Raw genomic sequence first — 10,845 nt, 5'->3', positions numbered from 1 at the left:
GCTTTGGCCACGGGGTTTCCTCCAATTAGATCCAGGGTAAAAGGACGTCACTGTTGCCATTGCGATGCTGTTACCGACTCCCCTCATCCTCCCCGCCATCCCCAGCCCGGGTGGGTGCGGCCCGGGAGCCGGAGGCTCGCACGACCTCGCCTGCGGTGGCCGCGTCTCCTGCCGCAGCATTGGTGCAGATGGTGCATCGCATCTTTGCACTACTGCAGCTGCGGCTGCACTCGGCCCTAGCGAGGCCCGGCCTGCGAGTGTGACACAGCCGGCTGTTGAGTTGCACAAGCGCCTTTCTTTCCTCCACCTTCCTATTCGTGACAAAGGTTTGGAGCTCAATCCACTGAACCCAGCCTTTAATGACGTTACAATTGGGGCTGCGAATCAGAAATAATCCCATCCTCATTAAAGAAGAATTAGCTCCTGGAGAAAGTGGCTTATGGGTGGCTTTTACATGATAAATTCAAGTTTTCAGACAGGCACCTAAAACTTGAAATTACCCTGTAGAACACCCCCAAAAGTCCAGGCAGGTCTTTCTGATAATGCCAGATGTCATCATTTTCTTTAAAATGAGAAATGACCAAAAAAAAAAAAAGCAACTGTTTTCATATTTCTTTCTAGCCTTTCCAGGTTTTTCATCTACATACATACTTCTCATATCATGGTCTCTGTGTACACACTTTTATTTTCTGGTATTATATTTTTCAGAGGACCACTGAGAAGCTCAATTTCTCTCACTCGATGTTGACTTCTGACTCCTAGTGAACGCCCTTCTGAGGAGAGAAAGATCGCCCCCATGCCTTTTATTTAAGGTCTTTGCCGGCACTTTCTCTCTGAACTAGATGCTCCCCTCCAGCCACTGGCTTCTCTGCTGGCCCTTCCCCAGTGCCTTACTCCAAGTAAGGTGGCCGTCCTGGGTGTCTGGAAAGTGGCCTGTGGATCATCATAAGGCGAAAATCACTCTCTGGGCTCACACTGCCACGATTCCAGTTCTAGCACACCCCAGGGAGAACGGATCGCTGAAAGCAAAGGATGCCGCAGCCGAGAACGAATGTCGGCTTCTCAGCGGAGACCCGAGCAGGTCTGGAGACTCTCGGGCACGGAGGATCTGAGAATGCACACAGATAGCAAGAGGTGCTGACTTTCCAGAAATCCACACTCACTCCCAGCTGCCCCTCCCTGTCCTGCCTTGTAAAGGTTGCTTTGTGCTGTGACGGACAGGAGAGGCCTGGGCTGGAAAGGGCCTGTGTCTTAATGCAGAAATGCCTCACTATGTTCTAGCATTCTAACCGAGGGCCCTGCTGTTATTTCTGGAATCCCTGGGGCCGGGCCACAGACACACGAGTGTTTATGGCCATGTGGGCTGGGGTGGAGCTGGACATCAAGAAATCCCATTGGAAAGAATTCACATGTGGAAGGTCAGATAAAATGCTTTCTGTATGACCAATGAATTTCAAGCTTACCAGAATTAGAGACAATTCAGGCCGGGGAGAAACCAGTGGGGATAGATGGGGGGTAGTGACTCTTGAGGGGGACTGTTAGGGGACTGAACCTCCGAGACAGGGAGGGAGCGAAGGGGCAAGCACACTAATCCTTTGTTTGAATGTCCCGGCTGACCTTCGGCCATCTCCCCAGGTGACCTTGGGCAAGGTGTTCCTGCTGCTGGTAACTCAGTCTCTAAAATGTCTGCTTTCACCCGGTTATCAAATATTTATTGAACACTAACTCATGTAGCTACGGTCATCTGGATTCATGGGTGAAAAGTGCGGGGAAACAATGGCTCCCTGTGAGACTGTTAAGTGTTTTATGAGAGCCCAGAGGGGTGAGCTCATATCTAAACTCCTCTGCACCCGAAAGAACGCGGGCCAAGAAAATGAAACCTCTGGGAAGTCCCTGGACACGTAACGAGCTAACATGTATGGAATGATTTCCTATGTCAGACACCATGCTGCGTCTTTTGCAAGTACCTGTGAACGCATTTCAACGGCCTGGTGGCACAGTGAAGTAGGAACTAGTATGATCCTCGTTATGCCCATTTCACAGGTCAGAAAACTGAGGCACAGGCAGGGGAGGCATCATGTCAGAGTCGCACAGCTGGTGAGTTGGGGAGCCTGGATGTGACCCCGTGTGCAGGGCCTCCGCACCGAAGCCCACCCACGGAACCGCTCTGCCACAGCTTTGCTCTGTGTAGTAGGGACGCTCGGAAAGACCAGACCAGCCTCTCTCCTATAGGAGTTTCATCCTAGTAAAAATGAAATGTGTTAAACAGGCACATCCCATGTGACGGGAAGACCTCAAGGGAACAGACAGCTAACAGGGGAAAAACTGAGAATCTACTGCTTTATTTATTTGAGGCTCCTGTGTTGTTTTGTTTTTCTAAATTATTTGGTGAGAAGGACCTGCTGGAGCAGGAGGGAATGCTCTGAACCTGAAGCCGGAAGATCCCAAATCCCTGTCCTGCTGTTACTTTGTGGTGTGGTCTTACACACCACGAGTGTCCCTGGGCCTCAGTCTCCTAACCTGTGTGATCATCCCCACCTCCAAGGGGCTGTGGGGCTGTCACGTAGGAAAAAGCTGGGCCTATAACAAGTGTTCAGTAAATACCAGTTTTTTTCTTCTCGCCCTCTGCTTGGGGTGCCAGGGGAGGGAGGGAGAGGCCGGGGGTGCTGCAGGGGGACCCTGCAGCCTTATACACCGTGGGTGAAGGCTTACCTCCTGAGTCGTCGTGGTAATTAGTGGAGTTAATGGTCTGTGGAACGGCCAACTTCAGCGTGCATTTCAGAATGAATGAGTCCTCCTGGCTGAGTTTACCCTCATAAATTGTTTCAGTGGTTTATTTGCCCAGAGCAGTAGGTCATCCGGGAGGAGCTTCTTCCTCTCCTGCCATATGGCAGGTAGTATTTCACCGAGAAACGAACATTGCATGGGGCTTTTCACCGCAAAGCCCCGTATCATTTTCTCAGGACTTCGGTTTAGCCAGTCGTTGAAGAGACGCCCCCACCATCCTCCCCGCCTGGGAGAGATTCGTGGAAGCCGGGTCAAGTGAGGCCCACAGCGGGGGGCTTGGTCGAGAGCACCTTCGTGCACATTTCCTGGCTTAGGGCTTGGCCCAGGCCGGTAGAGTTGCCGCCTGCGGTGGGCGAGGTCGGTTCTCACGACCTGCAGCGACGCTCTGTGGCCAGGGTCACAGCCTCCCCGGCACCTCCTGCCCCCCACCACTCTCCAGTTCCCCGCTGCACGCTCTCAGGAAAAAGTCAAGTCGAAATCACCCCATCCTTAAAAAACAGACCAGTCTTCAAGCGATAGTCCCTCTGCCACGATCTTCATTTTAAGAGGACAGAAAGCTCTTACATTGGAAAACTAACATTTCACGGGTAGAATCTCAGGCTTTCTGACTCAGCTTTTGGGCAGCCCGGCTCTTGGGGAAGGGCTCCGGTGTTCCGACATTTCTCCGGCATCTGCTGTAGGCGGGCCATGGAGGGTTTTTTAAAAGTCTGGCTGCGCTCTGGCTGGCGTAGCTCAGTGGATTGAGCACGGGCTGCGAACCAAAGAGCCGCAGGTTCGATTCCCAGTCAGGGCCCATGCCTGGGTTGCAGGCCACGGCCCCCAGCAACCGCACATTGATGTTTCTCTCTCTCTCTCTCTCTCTCTTTCTCCCTCCCTTCCTTCTCTGAAAATAAATAAATAAAATCTTTAAAAAATACAACTATGCTAAAAAAAAAGAGTAACTACATGAAAATTCTTAAAAAAAAGTCTGGCTGCTTTTGTAAAGATGGCAGGGATGATGATGATGATGATGATGATGATGCTGATAGAAGGTGAAATATCCCCCATCGTACGGAAAAGTGAAACCATGGGTCGACGTGGACAGGAGAGTAAGAAGACCGCGAGAGCCTGCCTCTGAGAGGTGACCCCTCCTAGATGTGTCTCTTTTCATTTGGACACTTGTGAGTGGTCCTACATACGTGCGATGTCATTCTTCCCTTTGTTCAGTGTAATGATTAATTTTATGTGCCACCGTGGCTGGGCCACAGGGTGCCTCGCTGTTTGATCGAACATTACTCTGGGTGTTTCCGTGAGGGTGTTTGGGGAGGAGGTTCACGTTTACACCGGTGGACTGGGAGGACGCAGGTGGCCCTCCGGAACACGGGGAGCCACATCCCGCCCGCGGGAGGCCAGAGAAGAACACGGAGACGGGGCTTGCCCCCGGCAGACGGCGCTCTCCAGCAGACGACCCGTGGGCTTCTTCACCTGCGCCTCGAGCTCTTCCTGCGTCCACGACAGCATCCAGGGGAACGTCGGCTCTCCTGGGTCTCCAGCCTGCAGGCCCACCTTCCACATTGGATTTGCCAATTCCTTACAATATCTGTCTATCTATCTATCTATTTATCTATCTATCTCCTATTCTGTTTCTCTAGAGAAACTTGGTTAATACTTTTTTAAAGATTTTATTTATTTATTTTTAGAGAGGGAAGGGAGGGAGAAAGAGAGAGAGAGAGAGAAACATCAATGTGTGGTTGCTGGGGGCCGTGGCCTGCAACCCAGGCATGTGCCCTGACTGGGAATCGAACCTGTGATACTTTGGTTTGCAGCCCGAGCTCAATCCATTGAGCTATGCCAGCCAGGGCGAAACTTGGCTAATACTTGAAGCACATTTTGAGTTTGTTTCATTCAACAAATGATATGACATCTTTTCATAGCTTTCGGCGTACGTGCATGATACCCAGTCTCTCCTCTCTCCCCCGCCAGCCTGCGCGCTTCCTGTGGGGAGGGGTCCCCTTTTGAGCCGTGTGTTCCCAGAGTCCTCTCGACAACAGCTAGCATTACAGTCCGCACCGCACGGCCAAGTGAGCTGGAGCCCAGCGAGGGTGGACTAGCTGTCTACACGGGCAAGCTTCAGAGTTAAGCTTCAAGTTCAAGGCTGTGATTTCAGTTTCCTCCTACAGCAGACCAGTTCCCTCAGAGGAAGATGGAGGCCCCAATGTTTGCTCGGCGGGGCAACGATGTTTAGGTGTCTGATGCTGGTGGGCGGCCAAGTTTGTGTCTGCCAGGGGGTCAGTGCTGATTCCGTGTTCGTGTGGAATTCTCGGTCTTTGCTCTCACCGGGTCTGCAAGGAGAGGGTAGCCTCTCATCTTTTGGCTGCTGCCTTTAATTCATCACACGCCTGTCTCACCCCTACCCCCTCATGGGACTGTGGCCTTCTTCTAGTGGGCAGGGCTTCGTCAGGAGCCATGGCCCTGGTGACTCTGACTGGCCCATAGAAGACATTTAGTGGCAAGCAGTTCTGAAAGTGAATCCAGGCCATCAGAGGGACCTGTCCAGTACCAGCGGTGGTTGTCCCTGCGTGAGTACTTTGTGTCCGACCAGACGCAACATCACTAGGACAGCCGTGACTCACAAGGGCAAGCCCCCAAGGAGAGTGCCCTGTTCTCCAGGTCCGCCACACGCATGGGCTGCGTCTGCCACCGCAAGCGTGCTAGGAGCCTTGACGCCAGCAGGCCAGGTCCCTGAGCAGTGGGACACACGTCCCAAAGTCCCCGCACTGATGCGCCTGCACCGGTCACCCGAAGGGGCGCTTGCAACCCCCAACCCCCAACTCTGGCCCGGTTTCCCGTTAGTTCGTTCAACAGGATATTTCAGGGTCTGTCTATCACGTGGTGGACAGTGTCCTCGGGGCTGGGAGCCCACAAATGATTAAGACGCAGTCTGTAGCTGCAGGAGCTTGAGGGAGACAGAGGCGGGGCACTGAACCCCGAGCTCCAGGATGAGCTGGGGCGTAACCCCTGCCTCTCAGCTCTTCTCCGGGCTCCGCGTCCTGCGTTCCCAGCGCACGGCGGTCTGGACACGGCTGTTTAGGAAGCCAGGCGAGAGTCACCCCTGGGAGTCCCTCCGACATCCACCTTCTTGCTGGATGACTCGGTGCCCAGGAGGAGCCGGGAGACCTGGGATCCCACCTGCTCGGAAGGCCCGCTCCAGGCGGTCGGCTGCCGGAACGGAGACACCGCACCGACGGGAAGCCGGTGGAAAGGCCCCAGAGGCAGGCGTGCTTGCGGAAAGGCACGCGGCCATGTGCTTCAGACAGGGCCCAGGTGCACGGCGGTGAGCCTCAATCACAGAATATTCGCTCTGTTCTCTTTTTGTTGCTGTTGAGGAAGTCACTGATCTACGGTACCCATATATGTATGTATGTATTTTTTTTAAGATTATTTATTTATTTAGTTTTAGAGAGGGAAGGGAGGGAGAGAGAGAGAGAGAAACATCAGTGTGTGGTTGCTGGGGGTGATGGCCTGCAACCCAGGCATGTGCCCTGACCGGGAACCGAACCTGTGACACTTTGGTTCGCAGCCCGAGCTCAGTCCACTGAGCTACGCCAGCCAGGGCTCGTATGTATTTTTTTTTTAATGTCCGGAGTGTTAGGATTTTTTTAAAAAGTTTTAATACCTAAAGCAACAGATCATCAACCTTCCCCCCGCAATGACTCATCGGCAGACAATCGCGGCCGGCCGGATGGAGGCACGCGCCCAGGGCAGTCGGAGAACAATGCACACAGCGCGGGTTGTGTGGCCCTCGCAGCCAGGCTCTGGGAGCTGACAGGCGGGAGGCGTGAGTGTGGGCTGAAGCCACGGAGAAGAGGGCAGGCGTCGGAAGGTGACGGAGAAGACGGGGTCACGACAGGGAAGGGGAGAGCCCCTGAGATGACGACCCTCTGTGTGCTTGTCCCGTCTGCTGCCCCATGGAGGCCTCCGGAAGGGCGGTGGGAAGGCCCTGCCGCTCCTCCTCGTGCGGGGGTCAGCTGGGGACAGGGCTGAGCCTGAGCAGGGGGCTCTGGGCAGCAGGCCGGAACGCAGACCCCCCAAAGAAAGCCAGGCGTCCACAGCCCAGGGGTGCAGTCCCCTCCGTCTCTGCTCCTCCTTTCGACACAGCCAGCTCTGCCACGCGGACAGCTCACCAGAGCGGGCCGTGCTGGGAAGAAGGGGTACCTGAGTCTCCCGCCCCTTCGGCAGATACGATCTTGGAAAAAAATGCAAGCCTGACCTTTGCATTACTTCCCCGCTTCTAACCCTACAGCTCAACATACTGGTTGGACTCCGAGGCCACATGGCCTGGGCTCCGGTCCTGGCTTTATCCTGGGCAGGTTCCCCAACTACTCTGTGCCTCGGTTTCCCCACTTGGAGGATGAGGATGATGAGGATAATGGCACTCACCTCCCGGGGTTGTTATGAGGATTCAGGGAGCTGACACTGATACAGTGCCTCGGCCGGGGCTACACGTGCGCTTGTATAGAATCAACTCAAACCTCAAGGTGACCCATAAGCCCCGGTGCTCCCACCCCCACTCCTCTCCCGTCGTATCTCCCGGCCCGTCCCTCCGTTTCCTGTGCTTCAGCCCTTCGAATTTTGCCCCTGCTGTCCCCTCCCTCCTCACATCTTTACCTGGCCAGTGACTCACCGCCGGAGTCTCAGAAGAAATGACACTGTCTCTTGGGGCTGTCCTTGTCCTCCTCTGCCCTCCGGGCTAGGCGAGCTCCCCCGCCCTAGGTGCCCCCACCCCAGCAGGAAGCACAGGACATCAGCCCCCCGGGGCCTGCTTGCCCTCTGGCTGCAGCTGCCAGGATGCAGCTGGGGCTGTGCTTCCATGACTTCCCTGGGCGCCCCAGGGCCCAGCCGAGTGCTTGGTGGACAGACTGGGTGCCAAGAAATAGACAACTGAATGGACAGATTCACAAAGGATGGGTGGAGGGGTCACGGGCAAGCGCACAATGGCCACAGGACAGGGTGAACGGAGGCTGTCGCTCAGGATGGCTGCAGGCTCTGGCTGGGGTCCAGCCCCCAGCTGGAGCACCCGTGACTGAGCCGGGAGGGGCTGGAAGCTCCAGGCAGCTCCTGATGGCCCTTCGGCCCCTCGGTCCAGTCCGGCTCTTTAAACAAACTCCATTGCACCAGGGGCCCGGTGATTAAGAGAACCTGAAGAAGTGAGCTTTGCAAAGGGAAGACCCCGCTGAATATGAACAATCCCCCCGATCCATTTGGACATTCTCTCTTTGGGCTGTCCTTCAACCCAGGGTAAGCCCGGGTAAGAAGTTGGGGGGCCTCATAGATCTACATAAAATAAATAAAAGCTTGTTCCAACAAAAGCCACCCGTGGAAGAGAGGAGACAATGCCACCGTGCTCCGCTGTTCATGTGCCATGAGGTGCCTGGGGACAGCGATGGCACCAATCAGTGTTAGCGGGCAAAGGGTCCTCGGCCACTGTCCCGGCTCCTGGATCTGACACTCAGAGGCCCGGCCAGCCAGACTGACCACCCGGCACCACCTGACAGACCACACGTGGGGGAGTTGCCGAAGTTTGTTCAGAGGGACCCAGTAGCAGCAGCTGCCACAGCTGTCACCCACGCGTCCTGCCATACAGGGGAAAGGACAGCAGCTTGCTGACTCTTGAGCCAGTCGATGTAGAACCCGGGACCAAATGAAAAATTAAAAAAAAAAACATACAAAAAACATGCAGGATGTCGGGGAACTGAAAACGTAGCTCCCCAGGCCACAAAGCAGGTCATCCTGGGTCTTCGATAGAAAGTTGCAGCTGCAGGGGTGGGGACGAGGGGGCTTCGCCTGCAGCTCGGCCCGGACGTGATGCGGAGGCAGGGGCTTGGCCGCCCCCGCACTCTCACAGGTGTGCCCGCCCGGGCAAGGGGCCCGTCCTGGGGCCCGGAGGTCCACGGAGCCTCAGCAGATAAAAGCACGTTTGGCCACGTTAGCCAGTAGGCGTTCAGAAAATGCGTGTCTCCCTTCCCCATCCCAAAGGCCAGGGACCCGGCTTGGTCGACTGCTACATGAGAGTTCTTATTTGCAAGTAACAGAAACTGCCTCTAACGGACTTACGTGTAAGACTGTTGCTTCCTACCGATTGTGAGGACGGCTGGTAAACCCGGACGCAAACACGGGCAGGCGCAATGGGGAAGGTGTGTGGCCAGAACCGCGGCCCAAAGCATGCTGCAGACCTCTCCAGAGAGACGGACCCCTGCTGCTTCCGCCACCGGACCCCAGCCGTCGGTGGGCACCAGACCCTGGGCCCCAGGACCCCCTGGACCTTGGATTGGCTCCCTAGTCATCAAAACCCAAGGCCACCCTTCCTGCTGCCCCCCGAGAGACTACTTTACAACCGCTGCCTCTTGGGGTCGCTCACTCGAGATTCCAAGCCCCGAGGGGGCGTCTGGCCAAGCCCGAGTCAAGGCCCGGACCTCGCCCAAGACCAGCCAGGGAGGCAGGTGTCTGGGAGACACACCTCCCGGAGAGGAAGGTGGGCTCCGCCGCCCACTAAGACTCGCAGAGCGGGGATTCCTGGGTCAAAGGGAGGGGCTTCAGGCGCGGGGCCCGAGAAGAGCCTGTGGCGCCCACAGTTGTGCTTGGGCTCCCCCAGTCTGCGGGGGAGAGAAAAGCAAAGGTCTCGGGGTGGGGGGGGCACAGGAGGGGGAAGCCTGGGGAGAGCCTGGGCCTGCCCCTCGCCCCCCCCCACAAACCAAGGGCGGGTTCGCTGTCCTTGACGCCCCTGCCCAGAAGGCCTGTTTCCACTCACACGTGACCACCTCCCAGGTCCACAGACACCTCTCTCGTGGAAGACGCCATGCCAGCCTCTCAATTGCATCACACTCTTAGACATGAATGACTTCATTTACGTGCGTCTCGTGAGGCTCCTCCAGGGCGGAGGCAAAAATCTCACTCACGAAACAGTTAACAAACGTTTGTGGAGTGTCTGCGAGGCCTTGGGGGGGCTGTGGGGACAGAGGCAGGGCCTGTGGCTCAGGGGAGAAGGCCGTGCCTGGTGCCAGGTGTGTGGGGGTGTGAAGGCTTCCCGGAGGAGGTGACCCTGTTTAAACGGGTCTCAAAGGTTGAGACGCTCTTGCCCTTACTGCCAGGAGGGGAAGTAGTGACTCCAGAGAGAAGGGAACGCAGGGACAGAGGCCGAGGGGCGTGAGGAGGAGGGGTGCTTTCCGCTGACAAAGTGGGCAGGACACCGTGCATGTGTGTGTTTGCGTGTGCGCACACGTGTGAGCCGAAGTGGGACCGCACTCTGAAAAGGCTTGAATGTCTTTGGAGGAATGGGTGTTGCAATCTGAAGCCATGAGAGATGATCGGATACTCTTTATTTTTATTTTTTCGTCGTGGTAAAACAGACGTAGCGTGGACCGTTTTACCCAGGCCACGGTTCCGTGGCGTCAAGCACGTTCACATCTTCGTGCATCTGCCACCCTCGCCCGTCTCCACAGCTTTCTGCTCTCCCCCAAACTGGGGGGGGGGGGGCTCTGTGCTCGTGAAGCAACAGCCAACCCCCATTCCCCTCCCCCGGCTCTGGAGACCCCCTTCTGTCTCTGTCATCAGACACTTGCAAGCAAGAGAAGGATCGGACAGCATTTTCCAGAAGGCTCCCTCTGCCTGTGATGGGGAGGACGGGTCAGGGGATTTCAGGGAGGGAGCTGTTGCAGAAAACCCCGGAAGGGCAGAGGAGGCCGACTCAGGCCCTGGCGGTGGTGGTGGCCAGGAGCGCGCGCGGGGTGAGCGAGTGTCAGGGATACTGATTGGGTGCACGCGGGCAGCGCCATCCACGACTTCCCCGAGGCGTCTCCTTCCGTTTTATTGTCTCTGTATCGAACTGCACGCCCGTGCTTGTATGAGGAAGACAGGAGATTTACCATCCTATACAACTGAATTTTTTTAACAACCCTCTGAGCCTATGGGCTCACAGATATTTCAAAATCACAGCTTATATAGACGGCCAGATACAGCCCCACCTCATTACTGCAGGGTGTCAGAAATGACTCGGGCATGGACGGGGACACGGCACACTCT

The sequence above is a fragment of the Phyllostomus hastatus genome, unplaced genomic scaffold, assembly GCF_019186645.2.
Source record: "Phyllostomus hastatus isolate PE091 unplaced genomic scaffold, TTU_PhHast_1.1 phas_contig_402, whole genome shotgun sequence".
Taxonomy (NCBI): Eukaryota; Metazoa; Chordata; class Mammalia; order Chiroptera; family Phyllostomidae; genus Phyllostomus; species Phyllostomus hastatus.
This window is presented reverse-complemented; position numbering follows the sequence as displayed.